Raw genomic sequence first — 19,261 nt, forward strand, 5'->3', positions numbered from 1 at the left:
CTCTTTGCTCTGAGACTGTTTCTTGCTGTTCTAGCCTTTTGCTGGCTGGAACAGTAGACCTGGCTCCTTAGACTTCCTCTATTCTGCTCCAAAGCTCCTTGAGTTCATCCCTACCTTTTCCCTTTTTATCAGAGTCAGCTAGAAGAAGCCAGTGGGCACTTTCAACATTCTGCACTTTCAATATTCGGCCTGGAAATCGCCTCTTAGGTACTCTTTCTTTTTTTCCCCATTCTCATGTAAGCCTTCTGAGTGACCATCTTGAAAGTGAAAGTCACTCAGTTGTGTCTGACTCTTTGTGACCCCATGGACTATACAGTGCATAGAATTCTCCAGGCCAGAATACTGGAGTGCATAGCCTTTCCCTTCTCCAGGGCATCATCCCAACCCAGGGATCGAACCCAGGTCTCCCACATTGCAGGCGGATTCTTTACCAGCTGAGCCACAAGGGAAGCCCAAGAATACTGGAGTGGGTAGTCTATCCTTTCTCCAGTGAATCTTCCTGACCCAGGAATCAAACTGGGGTCTCCTGCATTGCAGGAGGATTCTTTACCAACTGAGCTATCAGGGAAGCCCGACAGACTATCTTAGGTCCCCTCTTCTCCAGTCTCCAGTGACAGTTTCCTTACTGTTCCAAGCTATTAGGAATGGCACCCCACTCCAGTACTCTTGCCTGGAAAATCCCATGGATGGAAGAGCCTGGTAGGCTACAGTCCATGGGGTCTCTAAGAGTCGGACACAACTGAGTGACTTCATTTTCACTTTTCACTTTCTTGCATTGGAGGAGGAAATGGCAACCCACTCTAGTGTTTTTGCCTGGAGAATCCCAGGGACGGGGGAGCCTGGTGGGCTGCCGTCTATGGGGTCGCACAGAGTCGGACACAACTGAAGCGACTTAGCAGCAGCAGCACGTTTCAGCTTCTGCCCTCCGATGGTGTCAAAGTAAACCACAGGCTTTAGGGGTTTTGTTACATCACTCAGGTACAGCACTGAGGTGGCCAGTCTCCAAAGAAGGCCCCATGAACAAGACCTCTGGTATGGTCCTCCCACACTGAATCTGACCTGTCACCTGTGACTCATGCTAACATGTGGAACGCACTGGATATACATTGCATAAGTTTTGGATGTAGTCTTCAAGGGGACTGGCAGTTTCCTCTTCCTCTTTTTTGAAATATTCCCTTCTGGGAATATCCTGAGATGCCATCTGGGAAGTCCAGCTACCCTGCTGGAGAAATCACATGGAGAGAGAGGCCCAGATGGGGATGAGACTCTCAGAACTGTCTAGGGGAGCAGCTAGCAATGAAGGCTGATCCTTCCACTGGAGGTCCAGGCTCACAGCTCTGGTGTGGAGGGGGTACTGCCTGGGTTTGGGTCCTCATTCTGGCCCTTTCTAACCTGGAGGCCTCAGGCAAATTGCTTAATCCTTTTGTACCACAGTCTCCTAATGTATAAAATGGAGATAATGACAATGATGAAAAAGAAGATGAAAATGATGATAGTTGTTGGAGGATTAAATGAGTAGTGGGTAAGTGCTAAGAACAGAGCCTGGCTCACAGGAAGTGCCTATGTCAACATTTGCCAATAGAGGAACAAGAGCCAGGCTTGGGCAAGTGCAGAGAAATTGAGACCATCACCCAGGGCCAGTATCCTGCACTCACAAAGGACAAGGGGATGGGGAGAGGCCACGGGTCCTGAGATCTCAAGCAAGGCTAAAACTTGATTTAGCTTCTGGAGATGAAGGCAATTCTGGCCTTCTCCCCAAAACCATGCTAACCCCCACCACACACACAAATAGTAGGGTTATGAACCCGACATTCACTACAGCAGGTACCAAGATCAGAGCCATATGAAAGTCCATTCCCTGAGAACAAACACTATCACGTTAGGTCAGTTAGTCAGGAAATAGACAGTTCTGCAAGGTTGGCATGCACGTGGTGGGAATCCCACACCTTGTGGCGTATCTTGTGGAAGTACATCTACCTGTGTGTAGGAGGTATCTTCACATCCGTAGGAAAGCCTGTGATGGGTCCTGGGTGTCTGTGAGAAAAACGACAGAAGAGCCAGTGGTCACCTGTATAGGCTCTGAGGCCAGACTGCCTGGGCTTGAATCCCAAGTTTACCAATTATTAATATTAGCTTTGTGACCTTGAGTTGTGACCTCTATGTGAGTCAATTCACCCATCTGTTAATTGGGATAAGTAACAATACCTACTTCATGAAGTTGTTGTCATCCTCTTGTTTAGCATTAGAACAATGCCTATAGTGTAGGAACTTTCTAGTAGTCTATAATTACCATGCATAACTGTATATCACATCTACAGATACAGATTCAAGTACTTCTACAAAAAGGTTTAAGGGTGTCTATATGTCTTTGGGTATGAGAACATATATATCTAGGTGAATGTGTCTCTTTTTATTTCCTTAGGTATACAAAAGAGACATTTCTGCATGTCCAGTGATAATAATGGCTGGCATTTATTTTATGCTTACTGTGTCAGGCATTACTCCCGAGAGTTCTACAAGTATTCACAAGGAAACACACGTGAATGTGAACAGCTGAGCACTTTTGCAGACACATGTTGGTAAATACCTGGAAGAATGACTTGTTAGCCTTGCCTGGTGAGACCTCCTTCCTGAGTGAGCTGTGTGAGGGATAAAGACTCCCACCAGGGCCTGCCTGCCCACAGCATTTGAGTTGGGGGCAGAAAATCACACCTACCACTCACCCCCTTCCCCAGGCTCCAGTTAGCTTGAATCCTATTTTCTTTCCTCCAGTAGGAGAGGGTGAAGGAGGAGTCTGGAGAGAGGTCCACGGATCACAGCCTTCCTTTCCTCCTATGCCTGCCTTGGTCTTGCCTTGGCCCCAGGGAGCTCAGAAAGGATTCCCGCTGGGCTGAGCCATTTTTTCACATTGTGTGCTGTTTTTTTTCCCCCCTTTTTTTTTTTTTTTTGCCGAATGGCATCTACTTCTGACTCACTGTGTATCCTCCCTAAAAGGACAGAGTCGAACATGAGCAAGACAGTGAATTATCCCCGTGGAGAAAGCCTTCACATTTTACCTGTTATGTTTCCTTTGGGTCCATTATCCAATGCTGATAACATTTCAAGCATAAAAGGATATCTGAAAATCTATGAATGTGTTTTTCTTTCTTGCCTTTATAAATACACGACCTTCATCTTCCTTGGCCTAAGGCATCCTCTCTGCCTGAGGAGAGATGAGGATGAAGTTTTGACACAGAAAGCACGAAAGAAAAATGCTGTAATGTTTGGCATCTGACCTGCAAAATATGATTATGTGGTAAGTCAAAAGCCTTCTAAGCCATGCTATGCTCTTGAGAGCATATTTTCTGGATGCCTTCGTTTCTCTTCTTGGGTGTGATCACAGCATTTTATGTAAGGGATACCCGGGCAAGAGGAGGAAGTCCCATCTGCTTTGCTCAAGAGAGGGGCCCTGGGGACGACCCTGCCCGTCTCCCAGGCTGCTCTGAACCTACCCGCCTCTGTCTCCAACACCAAGGCTCTGGGTAAGGCAGAGGAGCCTGGGAAGCTGAGCTTCCCAGGCCAGCCTCAGTTCCCACAGGCCTAGCTACCAAACCATGAGCCTGCAGGTCACCCGGGTCACGGCCACTCAACAGTGAGATGCCACAGGAAGGGAGGGGGCAGCACTGAGTCAGTGGGAGGCCCTGTGGGAGGCAGCCAGGGGCACCACGGACTCTGGCCAGACAAGCGAGACCAGGCCACGAGTTACAAACTCAGCAAGGACAAGGTACCTTACCTGGAAACCAGAGGACACCACACCCCAGGATCCCAACACGAGGCTGCTCCAGCTGTCACATAAGCTGCCCCTTCTGTCCGCACACCTCCACCTTGTATTGCTGGGAGAAACTTAGGAAGTGTTCAGTTTGAAAACAACACTTTCTCTAAGCATAATGAAAATCACTTAACAGGACAGGCTAAACTCGCAGGTCCCAGGACGTTTAAATCAAGTGGAACATTTCATTGTTTTTCTCACTGCTTATCAGACAGGAGTTGGGGGAAAGGCCAGATTAGTTATACAATAAATAAAGAAATGACTTTTTATTCTGCACAGACAAATTGAAGTGTGAGTGAAATTTTCAACCCTGCTACACACACAAACAAATAGAAGACCTTCCCCATTCCCACTGAAGTGCCAGCTGGCCTGTCCAACTAAAGACCATGACCCAAGCAGAGAAGAGGTCCTGGCCTCCTCCAGGTGGGGTGGGACGGGTTGTGGGAGAAGGGTCCCTTCACCCCAAGTGCCCACAGTAACCTCCTTGGGCTCACACACAACGGGACCCAGCCCCCTGCTCTCTCTCTGCTTTTTGGAGAGAAAGAAGGTTTTAATTCTCCTTCCAGGCCCTTCCCATCCAGGGCGTTTGGGCTCCTGGCCCTGGCCACTGTCTCAGAGGCCGTTCCCGTTCCTCCTGCTTCCTCTGGTAGGTGGGAATGTGGGGTGTGAACTGAGTAAGGTCCAAGGTCCAGCCCGCTGGGACAAAGGGCACACACGAGAAGACTGATGCTGCCACCTGCTGGAGCCCAGAGAGAGACAGCCCCGCTGGGCAACCATGGTCCACGGACCCAGGGTGGACCACCTCAGAACCTTGCCCTCAAATCATTCTTTCCTTGTTCCAGAACTGTATCTCACTTATTCCTCCATTTGGTCATCTGGTTTGCTGGTTGGAGCAATGTCAGTCATCCCATTTTATGGATGAGGAAACTGATACCCAAGAAAGAGCAGAATGATCCCTGACATCACAAGACTTGAGAATGGCTTGACGGCAACATTTCATCTCCAGCTACCCAGCCAAGAGCTGTGTCCTGAGCTCAGCGCTCAGACCAGGCTGCCCTGGGAAACAAGAAGAGCTCCCTTAGGAACAAAGTTGATTGGGCCACCCCAACATCCAGGGAGAGGGTGTAAGGGAAGGGGGCATGTACATCTCCCTGCTGAGACTAAAGCAGCAGGTAGTGATAATGACCCTGGAGTAGCTCAGTGCCTGATGTATGTCTACCTCGATGCATTTATTAAGGACTCACACACACATAATCATACAAATCATTTCAGCCACTCTGGTACCATTTTCTGAAATGCCACAGGAGCAGGCTGGCTACTGGGACCAGTGCCTGTCCTGATTAACTGGGCTCCTCCAATTAATTGGGCCCCTCCGTATCTCAGAGGGCCCACCCCACCTGCATGGTCCCTGTTCAGAGTTCTCAGTTTCATGGCCTCCCTGGTTCCCCAGTCCTCAGGATCTGGAAACCAGCCCTGCTTTGCTGCTGGTGGGCAGGACTCCCCGAGTCACAGAGTGTCCACCAGAATACCCACACTTGGCTCCGCTATGCCTGAGGACACTTGCATCTCAGACTAGCTGACTAGGGTGCCCAGACTGTGGCCAGAGTTGGTGCTACCATGCCCCAGATCCTCTCCACGGCAGGGTCAATTCCCCCAGGCCCCCGGCCCCAGCAAGAAGGACGCTGGCCCCCTCAGTCTTTGTCCTGCTGTGAGTAACTGCCAAGTGGGGAGACTGTGTTTGGTTCAGAGACACGGCTGGAGTCGAGCCCAGATGGCCTTGACAGGCACCACCCTCAGGTGGCCACACCAGCTCTCGGCTCCATCTCAGAACCGCAGCACGAACTGAAATTTCTCTAGGTGGCTGAGAGGGCAAACTATGAAGCCATGAAAACACAACTGAAGAAAAAGGATGGGGAGCGGATCTCAGGATAGGCAATGACTTTCCAGGCAAAGAAAAGCTCATACAGGGAAAGACGTGACTTAACAAAATGCTGAAACTTCTGTACACCCAAAAATCTCAAAATAAAAGGCAAGCAGGCCTCAGGGGAAGAGTTTTCCATACCCTTAACACATTTTTCCACCTATGTCTTTTAACATCCATGCTGCCTTTTTGTTGGAAACATTAGCTTGGGCTTTTATCTATTAAATAGGAGAAGTTTATTTATTTTGAACGCTTTGAATTTTGAAACTTTGAGTATATTAACTAATGACTAAAAAAAAAAAGATGGCATCTTAAATATAAATCCAACAAAATGTTTTCATTGAGTCTACACGAACAGCTGACAAATGAAAATTTAATATTTAAAAAAATTCCTGGTGGTCCAGTGGTTAGAACTCCACACTTTCACTTCCCAGGTCTGGGTTTAATCCCTGGTCAGGGAACTAAGATCCCACAGGCTGTGCAGCCATCCAAAACTAAAAATCCTAAGGGAATTTCTGCCCCAGCCCCCAGCTCAGACAACAGGGAATGGCAGAACTGCAAAAGTGATCAAGTTTGTCTCCAGCAGCCCCCCTCTGCTTTCTGCTCCCCTGTCCCACGTCCAAGCACCCCTCTTTCCCAAAGCCCCGCAGTACCTTCCCTCCCTCTTCCCCACCCTCACAATCTGCTCTCAGGGCGGTTTTGCTACACTGAGGCAGGCTGGGGGGCTGAGGAGCATGGGAACTGACAGGCCACCCACTTGGGAAAGCATTAAGGAGCCGGAGGGAAGCTGGAGCCATTGAGTTCAGACATTACTTTCTGTTCTGACATCAACCCTGCTGCCCAGCGCACTGAGAAGCAGCTGAGCTTGTGCTCATCCGCTCCATCACGTCCAGTTCTTTGCAAACCCTTGGACTGTAGCCCTCTAGGCTCTTCTGTCCGTGGAATTTTTCAGGCGAGAATACTGAAGTGGGTTGCCATTTCCTAAGCAGCTGAAAACTAGCAAAACCTGGCTTTCTGGCACTGGTGTGGGCTTTGAAGAAGACTTAAAAGTTTGTCCCAGTGATGGCGTCTTTTGATGCGAATCTCAATGATGCCCCTGAGCCCTGGGGCAAAGCCTTGGATGAGTCCTTACATAGGAAACAAGTGATACGAGATCAGCTCGCAAGGGCCAGCATCCTAGGAGCCATTTCCCCAAATGGCAGGGGCAGCCAGAGGACAGTTGGGATCTTTTGTGTGGCCTGGCTACAGGCAGATGACTGGGGGTCATCCCTGCCCCCAGCCCAGGCCTTCATTGGACAGAACAGCCTGTAGGATGAGAAAAGTACCTTTTCTCTGCCCAAGCCCTACCCCCTGCACCCACCATGGCGGAGCAAGTCCACTTTCCCAATGTGTTCTGAGCACACTGGGAGGTGATTTGGGCCAGGGTCCCATTAGTCCCGGGAGACAGTCCCTGCCCCTCCACTGACACCCTCATAGTCATGACTCTGCACTGGTCCAAGCCCTCTCCTCTCCAGACCTCCTGACCCTCTCTCCCCTCTCTTCTTGGCCTGCCGGAGTCCAGGAAAGGCAGAAAGCTCTGGACAGGCCCCAGGTTGCCCAATAGGCTGCAGATAAAACTCAGCGGCTGGTCCCGCCCAGTGCCACTACTGGGGGAGCCCTCTACTACAGAGCCACAGCGCCACCTGGTGGTAGAGGGCCATCGGTGCGGCTAGGTCAGGGCCGGCCCGAAGACACCTTGGGGGTGCCTCTTCCTTTTCAGCCTAGTCCCTGGGGGTCTTTCCTAGATCCCAGGAGAGCCCCATCCTGAGAGCTGATGGATGACTGTCAAGCTGAGGTCCCAGCCACCTCTCTCACACACACACACACACCCCCATACACACAGCAAAACACAAGGAAAGGGCCTGGGCTTCTGCGTCAGGCATCTGAATCACTCCCATCGCCACTGGTTGGAATATGTCTGAGCTCAGACAATCACACAACTTCACAAGCTTCAGTGTCCTGCCTCTAAAATGGGAGCAATAAAAAGGCTGCTGAGGAATTACTGCAAGTGTTCAAAAAATAGTGGTCTCCTTTCCTGTTTGGGCTCAGTGCCTAGGAAACCTAGACTTATCCAAAGGTGGGGCCAAGGAGACAGCCAACATCCAAGTCTAGGGTGGGAAACGGTTCTATCCCAACTCCTTCAAGAAGCCATTCTAAGCAATTCCATCGGCTGCCATTTGCCTCTCTCTGAACACCTTCAGTTAAGGGTGACTGACCCACCTGGTTTGCCAGGGACTGAGCGGTTTTCAGGAAAGAGACCTTAGGTGCTAAAACAGGTGCCCCAGACCAGCACAGATGCATTGGTCACCTAGCGCTTACCTCTTCACACAGTCCAGTTCCAGGGCTTCACAGAATCATGGGCTGTCGCCCAGGAATCTGCATTGTAACATCCCCAAGGTGATTCTCATATACACCAAGTTGGACTTCTCTGGCAGTCCAGTGGTTAAGACTCTGTGCTCCCAATGCAGGGGGTGTGCATTTGATCCCTGGTCAGAGAGCTGAGATCCCACATGCCCAGCTAGCGGCCAAAAAAGAAAGAAAGAAAGGGGTAATGGACTTATAAGAGACCAAAGGAGGGAGAAATCCAAGTCCTTGGTTATTCTAAATGCCAAGTCACTGTCTGCACCCACTCTGTTTTCTCATCAGCTTCTGGTGGGAACATTACTCTTCAGCTAGATGGGAAGCCACCTGAGGCATGGCAAACACTCAGGGACAACACCTTGGAAAGATTCTGGAGAACTTTCTGAAAACCAGGCTCCAGACCTGAATCTGCAAAGTAAACTAGCAGCAACAAGAGCATGTTCTCTACGCAACTTTAGAGTTTACACCCGTGTATTGCCCCCCTACTATCTTCCATTCATTCATTCATTATTTATCGAGTACCTATTAGCTCAGCACAGGAGGAATTAATATCCTAATGGTAGGAAATAAGCAATTGCCACTTAACAAAATAATTTTTTAAGATTGTTTTGATGTGGACCATTTTTAAAGTCCTTATCGAATTTGTTAACAATATTGCAGCTGTTTCATGTTTGGGTTTTTTGACTGCAAGGCATGTGGGATCTTTAGCTCCCCAACCAGGGATTGAACCTGCGCCCCTTGCACTGGAAGGCAGTCTCAACCACTGGACTGCCAAGGAAGAAAGTCCCTAAACACAGTAATTTTAAATGGTAGTAAATACTACTATACCATATTCAAAGGCACCCCTGACGAGGTGACTGAGCTCTTAAGGTTATAGAGCCAGCTCCCCAAGATTTGGGTGAAGATGTTCCAGTAGAAGGAATGGCTGTTACAAAGGCTCTGAGGCACAAACAAGGGACAGAAAGACCCCATGGCTGGAGCGTAGTAAGCGGGGACCGAGGGATAGGAAGTGAGGCTGGAGAAGCAGGCAGGGTCTGATAAAAACAGCTGGGCCTTTTGGACCACTGTAGGCCTCTGCATCTTGTTCTGCAGGCACTGGAAAGCCATTGGCGGTTTTAAGCGAGGAAATGACAGGATCTGATTTGTGTAATTAAAGGCCCATTTGGGCTTCAGCGTGGAGAAGAGACAGGAGAAGGCTAAGAAGTAAAGGCAGGGAGTCAGTTAAGGAGCTACTGCAGAGTCCAAGCAGGAGACAATAGAAGCTGTGGATGGAGAGAAAGGCAGGGCCCAGTATACCGAGGAGAAGGAGATTCGGGACTTGCTGATGGATTAGATCTAGAGGGAGCAAAAGGGGACGATGAAGGCTACCACCTAAGATTTTCACTTAGAATCCACACGAATGGACGAAAGGACCATCTGCGGGATGGGAAAGACTGGGAGAGAAGCAGGTTTGGGAGGGAAAAAAAACCAAGTGTTGTGCTCTGGATGAGTCATTCAAGTGGGGGTGGCAAGTGTGCTGGTAGCGGGGGCTGGGCTCTGCGCAAAAGGCACAGGGGAGTATCTGTGAACTTCATCCCCAGGCCAGGTTAAGAGCTTGAATGATTGGATGCTGCCATTTCCTTCAGAAAGGAATTCTTATTAAGAAATTTGAAAAATCAGCCATCAATATAAAATGATGTTTTGTACATAACATCACTAATAACTGCATGAGTCAGGATCCCTTTTGGTTACAAGTGAGAAACTCAATCTAACTGGCCATCGCAAAGGGGCATTTTTTTAGCTTGAACCTTCAAACCACGGAGAGAGAACTGATGAAGCTAGTCTTCAGAATCAGAGACTCAAACATCAGCAGACCTCTCTTTTTTTTATTATTTATTTATTTTTAGTTTTGGCTGCACTGGGCCTTCGTGGCTCCGCGTGGGCCCTCCCTGGTTGTCGTGGGCAGGGGCTACCCTTCCCCAGGGCGCGCGGGTTGCTCACTGTGGTGCCGTCTAGTGTTGCAGAGCGCAGGCTCCGGGTGCTCGGGCTCCAGGAGCTGCCCTGTGCAGGCTCTAAGGTGTCTGGGCTCAGCAGTCGTGGCTCACGGGCCCTGGAGCGTGGGCTCAGCAGTTGTGGCGCGTGGGCATAGTTGCTCCGTGGCATATGGGATCTTCTCAGACCAGAAGTCAAACCCACTTCCTGCACTGGCAGGTGGATTCTTATCCCCTGTTCCATCCCTGGTCGGGGAACTACGATCCTACATGTCTTGCAGCCAAAAAACCAAAACATGAAACAGAAGCAATATTAAAACAAACTTAATAAAGACTTTTTTTTAAAAAGACTGAAAATGTCTACTCCTCTCGTGAATATCTGAAAGCAACTCATATATCCCTCTTCAGCCTGCTCTTCTCTGGGAGCCATATTCCCTGGAGTCTCAATCCTAGTCATCACGGATGGCTTACTGTTATGGGAAATAAGAGGAACATCTAGTCCCTTGGATCATTAAGGTCAGGAGTCATCAAGGGCTCCGTGGGGAAAGGTGGGGAGCCAACAGAGGGGGAAGACCCTCACCCCCCCAGGCTTTCCCTCAGGATGAGCCCTACCCCACCCACCTGCCAAGGGGTTCTGTTCCCAAAGGGCCCGCCAACCAACAGGGAACACAGAAACACTTAAAGAAAATTCAGTTTTACAGTTTACATTAAAAAGCAAAAAACAGATAGCAGAAGATTAATAAATTTAGAATAAAAAGTTGAAAGAAGGCTAAGCGGAAATAAATGCAAAGACCAGATACGAAGGAAAGGGTGTGTAATGAAAGTTAGACAAGGAAATCTACTCATTAACCAGAGTATTTAAAAGAATGAAATAGTTAAGACAGAACAAATTTTTTAAGATAAGAATAATTAGGAAATATGAAGATAATAAAATGATAATTGGCTAAATAAAATGATTTTTTAAATGACTGAATATTATAAAACTAAAAGACTCAACAGAGATGGGTTAAGCTGAAGGCAGCAGGGCAAAGTCCAAGGGTCAGAAGGTGGAATCTTGTGGACTTTTTCTAAGCCTGGGTTCTCTACAGGGCACCCCTCTGAGGTGAGGTCCTCGGCCAGCCATGCCTTATGTCAGGGCCTCCAGTAAATGCCACTTCCTTAAATAACCACTGGGGAGAGGCATTAAGTGGTGTCTCCCCTGGAACTGGAACTGGAGGACATGAAAACGCCCCATATAGCATCACTCGGCCCAGGTCCTTCAACCATTGCTCTTACGATGTGAATTCCAGTGGCCTCATGCACAGGGACCATCACATCATAAACCCTCTTTAAAGATAATTTTACATATATAATTTTATATACATATTATGCTTAGTCGCTCAGTCGTATCCAGCTCTTTGTGATCCTTTGGACTGTAGCCCACCAGGTTCCTATATATGTTATATATAATATATGTATGATATTACATTTTCTACATAATGTAAATTACTATACATAAAATTAAATATAATCATACAGATTTATATTTTATAGATATCTATTCCTCAGACCAGCAATCTCATATATAGAATCTATCTCAAAGATAAAATAGCAAAATATTCAAAACTTTGTGAACTTTATTGCAGCATCATCTACAAAACCAGGAGAATGAAAACATCCAAATGTCATGAGTAGAGGACTAGTTGAATGAACAACGCTACATCCACAGGAACAGAATACTATGCACTGTGATAAGGAGTAAGGAAGAGTCCTATTTACAACTTTGAAATAATCAGAATATACTATCTGTGGAATCAGCAATGAATAGAAGAGCTTTTGAAAAAGAAGGAGAGGAAGCGGAATACAAACACAGACGTGTCTTTGCTTATGTTTTTTTTAAGAATAAATAATGGAAAGATATATCAAGAAGCAATTTTTAAATTATCACCTATACAAAAAAAAACAGAGAGGAAAACATGATTAGGAAAAGGTTTAGACTTCTTGGAATAAACCTTGTTTTATAGTTTTGAGTTTAGAAGCATGTAAATATTTTAGATAAATAAAAAGTAAAAGGGGGAGGACACATGTATACCTATGGCTGATTCATGTTGATGTATGGCAGAAACTAACACAATATTGTAAAGCAATTATCCTCCAATCAAAAATTTAAAAAAAGAGATTCCTAAAAATGTAAAACAAACTCAATCAAAAGGTATTTACTGAGTATCAAGTTGATAGCATAGCCACAGAGAAAAATTACTTTAAACACAATACTTCAAATACTGTATTCTGAATATGAACTAAGGACAAAAGAAATCACAAAGGAATCTTAAACTGTAAGCAATAATCTCATTATGAGAAATAATACATAATATTACTTTTAAGCTATTATGTGGTACGATATAGCAATAAATAATTATGTAAGAGTTGTAAAGAACTAATATTTTTAGAGCAAGAGAGAAGCAAAACAAGTATAAAATCAAAGTGTATAAATTCTGGAAATATCACTATAAACTTGAGCTTTATTTTTCTCTTTTTTTTAAATATTTATTTATTTATCTAGGCTGCACCAGGTCTCAGTTGGATCTTCGCACAGGACCTTCGATCTTCATTGCAGCAAGTGGGATATTTAGTTGTGGCATGCAGGATCTTCAGTTGTGGTAAGTGGGATCTAGTTCCCTGACCAAGGGTCAAACCCAGGCCCCCTGCATTAGGAGTGTGGAGTTTTAGCCACTGGACCACCAGGGAAGTCCCTATTTTTCTCTCTTTAAAAAAAATATGCATGTCCTAGTTCTGTCTATTGGAAAGGCTTGAAAATATGACAACCACAGAGTAGCAGTCAGGAACTCTAGCACACAGATTGTGCTCACCTAAAAAACATTTCCCACCAAAAAGAACCAGGCTCTTAGAAGAAATGGCCAATTCCAGGATTGAGAGAAGATAAGTACAAAATGCACTTTGAAATATCTTGTTACACCAGAAACATGTCATATCTCAGATTTAAGATTATGTCAAAAAGACCTAGGAGCCAACTTAATGGGACTTACCCTGGCCAAACATGGGACAAATTAAGCATCAACAATGGTAACAGGGTCAGTTATAGAATATAGGGTCAGGTATCAGAATCAAGAGTACATAACAGTTGTAAACATTTATAAGGCCAGTAACAGAGCTCCGACAACATGAAGAAGGAAAAGATGGAACTAAATGGCGAAACAAGAAAATCTATCATTGCAGTTGGTTATTTTCATGCCCTTCTCTCAATGATAGCTAGAACAAGTAGGCAGAAAAATCAAAGACACAGAAGGTTCGCAGAACTCTATAACCAATTTGATATAATTAATATCGACAGAACATGCTGCCCGACAGCAGCACAGTCTACATTCTCTTCGGGTGCACCAGAATCAGATGAAAATCAGGAAAGCAACAGAAAAAAAATCTATGAAACAAAAAACTAGATATGTGAAAAGATAAATAGAAGTGGAAAACATCTTCTGAGTTTGATCAGGACCAAAAAACCACAAATGATCAATATCAGAAGTTAGAGGGGACATCACTACAGATCCTAAAGATAAGAAGTGAATATTATGAACAACTTTATGCCAATAAATTCAAGAAATTTAATGAAATAGGCAAAATTTTCTGAAAGACACAAAATGCCAAAACTCATTTAAGAATAAATAAATAACCTGCATAGCCCCCACATTTATCTAAAAAAAAAAAAAACTGAATTTGTAGGGTTTTTAAAAAATTTTCCTACAAAGAAAACTGCAGGCCCACAGTACTTTACTCGTGAATTCTGCCAAATATTTAAGGAAGAAATAATACAACATTACAACACTGAAAACTATAAAACATTGTTTAAAGAAATTAAAGGCATAAATAAGTGAAGATACACATCTTATTTATGGAATCAGAAGGTTCAACATTGTTAAGGAAGCAATTCTCACTCAACAGATTTCTTGTAAAAGTCCCAGGATATTTTCATACAAATTGGCAAACTAACCCTAATGTGTGTATGTGTATATATAGTGTTATGTGTTGATTACTACAGTCATATAAATATATATAACTTTATATATGGTATGTATATATTTGCATGATTACGGTAAACAACACATGACACCACATTGACATATAGCTCAATAAGATAGAATGAAGTCCAGCAAAAGACCAGCACAATTATGATCAATTCATTCTTGACAATCTGTGAAGTCAATTCAATCAGAAAAGGGTATGCTTTTCAACAAATGGTGCCAGAATTAGATGCTGCTGCTGCTGCTAAGTCACTTCAGTTGTGTTCGACTCTGTGCGACCCCACAGACGGCAGCCCACCAGGCTCCCCCATCCCTGGGATTCTCCAGGGAAGAATACTGGAGTGGGTTGCCATTTCCTTCTCCAATGCACGAAAAGTGAAAAGTGAAAGTGAAGTCACTCAGTCATGTGCGACCCCATGGACTGCAGCCTACCAGGTTCCTCCATCCATGGGATTTTCCAGGCAAGAGTACTGAAGTGGGGTGCCATTGCCTTCTCTGGCCAGAATTGGATATCCATACACAAGAAAAGAAAAATTTAGACCTCTACTCACATCACACACAAAAGTGAACTCCTGAAGCTAAGAGCTAAAACACAGAATACCATCTTGATGACTTTGGGTTAATCAAAAATTTCTTAGCTATAACACCAAAAGTATCATCCATAATTGAAAAAATGGATAAATTGAACTTTATCAAAATTTAAAAGTCTGCTTTTCAAGAGACACCATTTAGAAAAACAAAACTCAAACCACAACTGAGAGAAATTATTTACAAAACATATAAACAACAAAGGAATTATATCTAGAATATACAAAAAGTCTTATAACTCAATAATAAAAACATGAGTAACTCAATAAAAAACAGGCAAAAGATTTTAAAGGATAATTCACCAAAGAAGATATCTGAATATTTAACAAGCACTAGAAAAGCCACTCCACATCATTAATGCAGTTCATTGTATGTCAAACATACCTTTTTTAAAAAGCTGTGGAATAAAAAAACTAATTGGTCACCTATGGGAATTGTTAGAGCATCAATACATTATTCTAAATATTAGTAGAAAAAGGAAGAGTCCAGCAATATTATCTAACCTTTTCTTTGTGAATTGTGCTTTAGGAAAACCAAATAGTTGATGGAAAAAAAGGTTGTTGTTGTTGTTTTTTTTAAGGTATCACAGTCACAAATACAGAGGGAATAATAGAATTAGAAACTATTATTGAGTAATCCTTAATACAATAATAAATCTAGACAGAGCATCAACAGCTGCTAAAAAATCATTAGGTTAGAGGCTGATGTGGCATTTCATAATGCATGGACCAGGCTGACCACACCCCAAATCATCAGTAAAAGCAGAACAACCAGCCATTAGGTATTTTCCCTCTTGTGATACAATAATATATAGAACCACCTATAATCTATTTTTTTTATTTGAATCTTTTTTTTTTTTTTTTTGAATCTTAATATTACCAAGCTTCTAGATTTAAATGTCAGGGGGATTGAAGAACTTTTGAAATGATGCCTTGTTATTCAATTAGCCAAATTCTATGGGAAATTCTATAGATCAACAAACAAATAGGGAATTCCCTGGTGACCCACCCAGTGGTTACCACTCCAGGCTTCCACTACAGGGGACACAGGTTCAATCCCTGGTGGGGCAACTAAGATCCCACATGCTGCACCACCAATAATTAAAAGTAAAATAAATAAACATCATAAAAGAGAATGGGTAATTAGCATAAATGAAAAGAGAGAGAGAGATTTAGATATTTAAGATATTTTGATCAAATTTAGTGTGTGGACCTTGCTTGGCTCTTGATTCAAATAAACCAATGGTAAAAATATCTTTCAGAGCTAAGTGTGGAAATTTGAATACAGACAAGGTGTTAGATGATGTAGGGGCACTATTATTAACCTTGTTTGGTGTAATAATGATATTGTGGTTATGCTCTTTTAAAAAGTGGCTACCTGTTGGGTATACATACTGAGGTATTTACAAGTCAAATTAAACCATAGCTGGGATTTCCTTTAAAATATTTTGGTGACTGTGGTAGGGGAAAATGTTGTGAGAATGAGATAAATGACAATTCTCGAAAATAATGATGGATGGATATATATTAAATATATATATTCTCTACTTTTAAATATACTATTTTTTCTACTTTGGATATGTTTGAAAATTTTCATAATAAAGAACTGGGGATTTGGTTTGTTGAATTTTAAATGGGTTGTGTTCACACAGGTGATAGCCATCAGGTTGAGTTCAACGTGAGTATTCCCCATCTTTACCCACATACTCAATGACTGTCGGTTACAAATGAGAGGAATAAGTCAGTGGTGAAGAAAACAGCAAAGCAAGTGAAGTGGGTAGAACAGTGGCAGCTGGTACCCACCTCTGTGTTGGGGATGAGTGGGGAGTTGTAGGACCATGACAAATGGAAGATCACATACATGTTCATCCAAAGGGGAGGAAAATGTTGCCATGTGGGAATAAGGGCTGGAGATGAACAAGTCTTATAATTTTTCATTGAAAACTTGAAATCTAGGCATTGCAGTAAAATCTCCGAATGTGTAGGCGAATGATTATTATTTTTTCAACTTTACAAATCAGCACTAGAAATCCAAACAAAACCTGTCTGGAGGCTAGATTTGTTCCACAGACTGCTGTTTCATGATCTCTGACACCACACCATGTAATGCATTATGCAGTAATGCATTAATAATCGGATGACATTCTCAGCAGTTGAATCACAGGGCCAGGACAACTGAGGTTGTGCATATCCGATATGCCCGGATTCTTTATATGCAAACAGCTGTCAGGCCAGGCACTGACCACACTGAACTCTGAACTGAACACAGGCTTACAATTATCTCTATCAAACTGCATCTTGTCATTTGTCAGAAACATTTGTCTCTTATTCTACCTTCAAATTCTACTGAATTTGCACTCCCTTCCAGCTCTTTGTATCACACACAATTTTAATTAGCCTGTCCAAAGCCATCTACAAAGTTAATGTCAACCTGTGTGTATAGTTCAGTGGAGTTCAATGGGCGGGTCAGGCTTCCCTCCGGTTAGACAGCTACAGCTATTCAGCTATAACTTCACCCTGCCTTCTGAGTTTATCCAACTCATATTTATCCATCTTCCTCCTCGCATACAGGTCTAATCCAATAGTTTTGTGGTGATAGGAATGCCACCTCCTTATACCTGTATATGTAGTACTTTATGGTTTTTATAGCATGTTTCCATAATTTTCTGACTTGATCTTTATCATTCTTCACAACCTTTAAAAGACCTATCCACCTCACATTAAGACACTGACCTACAAATCTGCCAGTGGTCTATCTGTTTGTTTGTAATCCACTAATAATCTATCTGGTGATTTCTAGCTTAAATAGAGCAAGGACAACTAATTTAGCTTCTTACCTTCCCACTTCAGTGCCTCACCAGAAAAAGAGCTCCCCAAACCACCATCATTCCAGCAATAACCTGTAGGGACAGAAACAATATTTAAGAGGAAGAATGTTCTAATCATTAGAGTTGACAGAAAGTGGAATGCATCACCTTGAGAAGAAATGAAATGCTGATGCTAAAACTTTTCAAACAGGAGCTGGGGTTTTGTAGAGGGGATTCCCAGTGTGGACAGGGGTTTGGGCAGAATGATCTTTCTTTCATTTGTTTCTGTCCACGTGGGGGGCCCACGTGGGCCCAAAAGCTTATTTCCAAAAGCTTAGCTGAGCTTTTGGAAATATCTGACCAGTTCTTGCAATGATAACCTCTGAAAGTTAAAAATACACACTTGGCAAGTGTGACTGTTTTTATGCTTTGTACATTTTAACATTAATTTCCTTTTTAAAAATTTTTCAGCAAATGTTTTTAAAATGCCAGCCTTTTCTCTATTCAAAATTGTAAAGAATCCATACAATGGAATATTATCCAGTCATAGATTTAAAAAAAAAGAAAGTACTGATACAAGCTAGGACAGGATGAATCTTGAAAACATTGAAAGAAGCCAGTCACAAAAGACCACACATTATGATTCCATTCATATGAAGGCCCAGAAAAGGGGAAATGTAGAGACAGAAAATAAATTAGTGGTTATTTAGGGGTGGGGTGGGGTCATAGCTGAAGGATACAGGATTTCCTACTGAGTCGATAAAAATACTTTAAAATTGACTGTGGTGATTGCTGGTTGCACCTATCTGTGAAAGTACTAAAATCCATTGAACTGCGAACTTTAAATAGGTGAATGGTAGGGTATATGAGTTATATCTCGATAAAGCTATTTTTTTAAAAATAAGCAAATTTTTTGTGTCGGGGTGGCGGATAGATATTTGTTTCCAAGCTGGCTAGATTTCTAAAGGGGAGCCCTCACCATCTGCAGAGGACGAGCCGGTGAGCGAAAGCGTCTGATCCAGCCAGGTTAGGTGACGTGGGTGGACTTTCTCACATTCCAGGTAGTGTGGGGCTCCCCTTTCGGAATGGGGGGCTGGGGTTAGTAGCCGAGAGGACAAGATTTCCGCCCACTTTCTCAGAGCTTTCTAGGTCTTTCTTCTCAGCACTCCTGATAGTATTTCCATCCCAGGAGTTTACTAGCACACCCCATAAACACAGCTGAAACCACGCTTATGGGAGAACGCGTCCGGGAGGCCTCTCATCCCAGCTCCTCTTGTTCCCCACTTCGCCCCACCTCCCGGGGATGTGGGGCACCCCCCGGCCACCCATCCCCTGGCAAAGCGGCCCCCGTGCCTCAGGGGTGCGTTCACGTGCTGGAACATTCCAAATCCAGCTGGCAGATTTCCTGCGTCCTGGGGAGGTACTTCTGAACATGGGGTGTGCGGCGGGCAGGAAAGGATATCCCTAGAAAACGTCTGTTCTCCCGTCTGCCAGCGAATTCCACCCGTCCTGACTGACACCGGGGAGAAGGGGCACAAATGGGGAGGGAAACGCCCAGGCACTTTTCCCACACCCCGCAGATCCGCCCAGGGAGGCCTGGAGGCCTGGGGAGGGGAGAAGGGCGCGCCGTCTAGGGGCCCTGCAGATCCGAGGGAGGGGGCGACGACCAGTTAGTAGTAGTTAAAAAGGAGGACAGCGACCGCTCCTGCTCTGGGCTTCGCGGGAGTGGTCGCTCGGCTCCCGCCCAGCCAC

The 19,261-nt window shown here is 44.3% G+C and overlaps 1 long non-coding RNA gene across 1 annotated transcript in view; it reads right to left on the reverse strand.

The window, feature by feature from the left end:
• Positions 1-18,587, reverse strand: part of LOC133064960 (uncharacterized) — a 166,289-nt gene extending 147,702 nt beyond the window's left edge. The window contains exons 1-2 of the long non-coding RNA XR_009694786.1: positions 18,489-18,587; positions 17,540-17,602 (exon numbers count right to left, since the gene is read on the reverse strand). This is a non-coding gene — a long non-coding RNA (uncharacterized LOC133064960). The remainder of the gene's footprint in view (positions 1-17,539; positions 17,603-18,488) is intronic.
• Between the last annotated feature and the right edge of the window lie 674 nt (positions 18,588-19,261).

The sequence above is a fragment of the Dama dama genome, chromosome 11 (assembly GCF_033118175.1).
Source record: "Dama dama isolate Ldn47 chromosome 11, ASM3311817v1, whole genome shotgun sequence".
Classification (NCBI taxonomy): domain Eukaryota; kingdom Metazoa; phylum Chordata; class Mammalia; order Artiodactyla; family Cervidae; genus Dama; species Dama dama.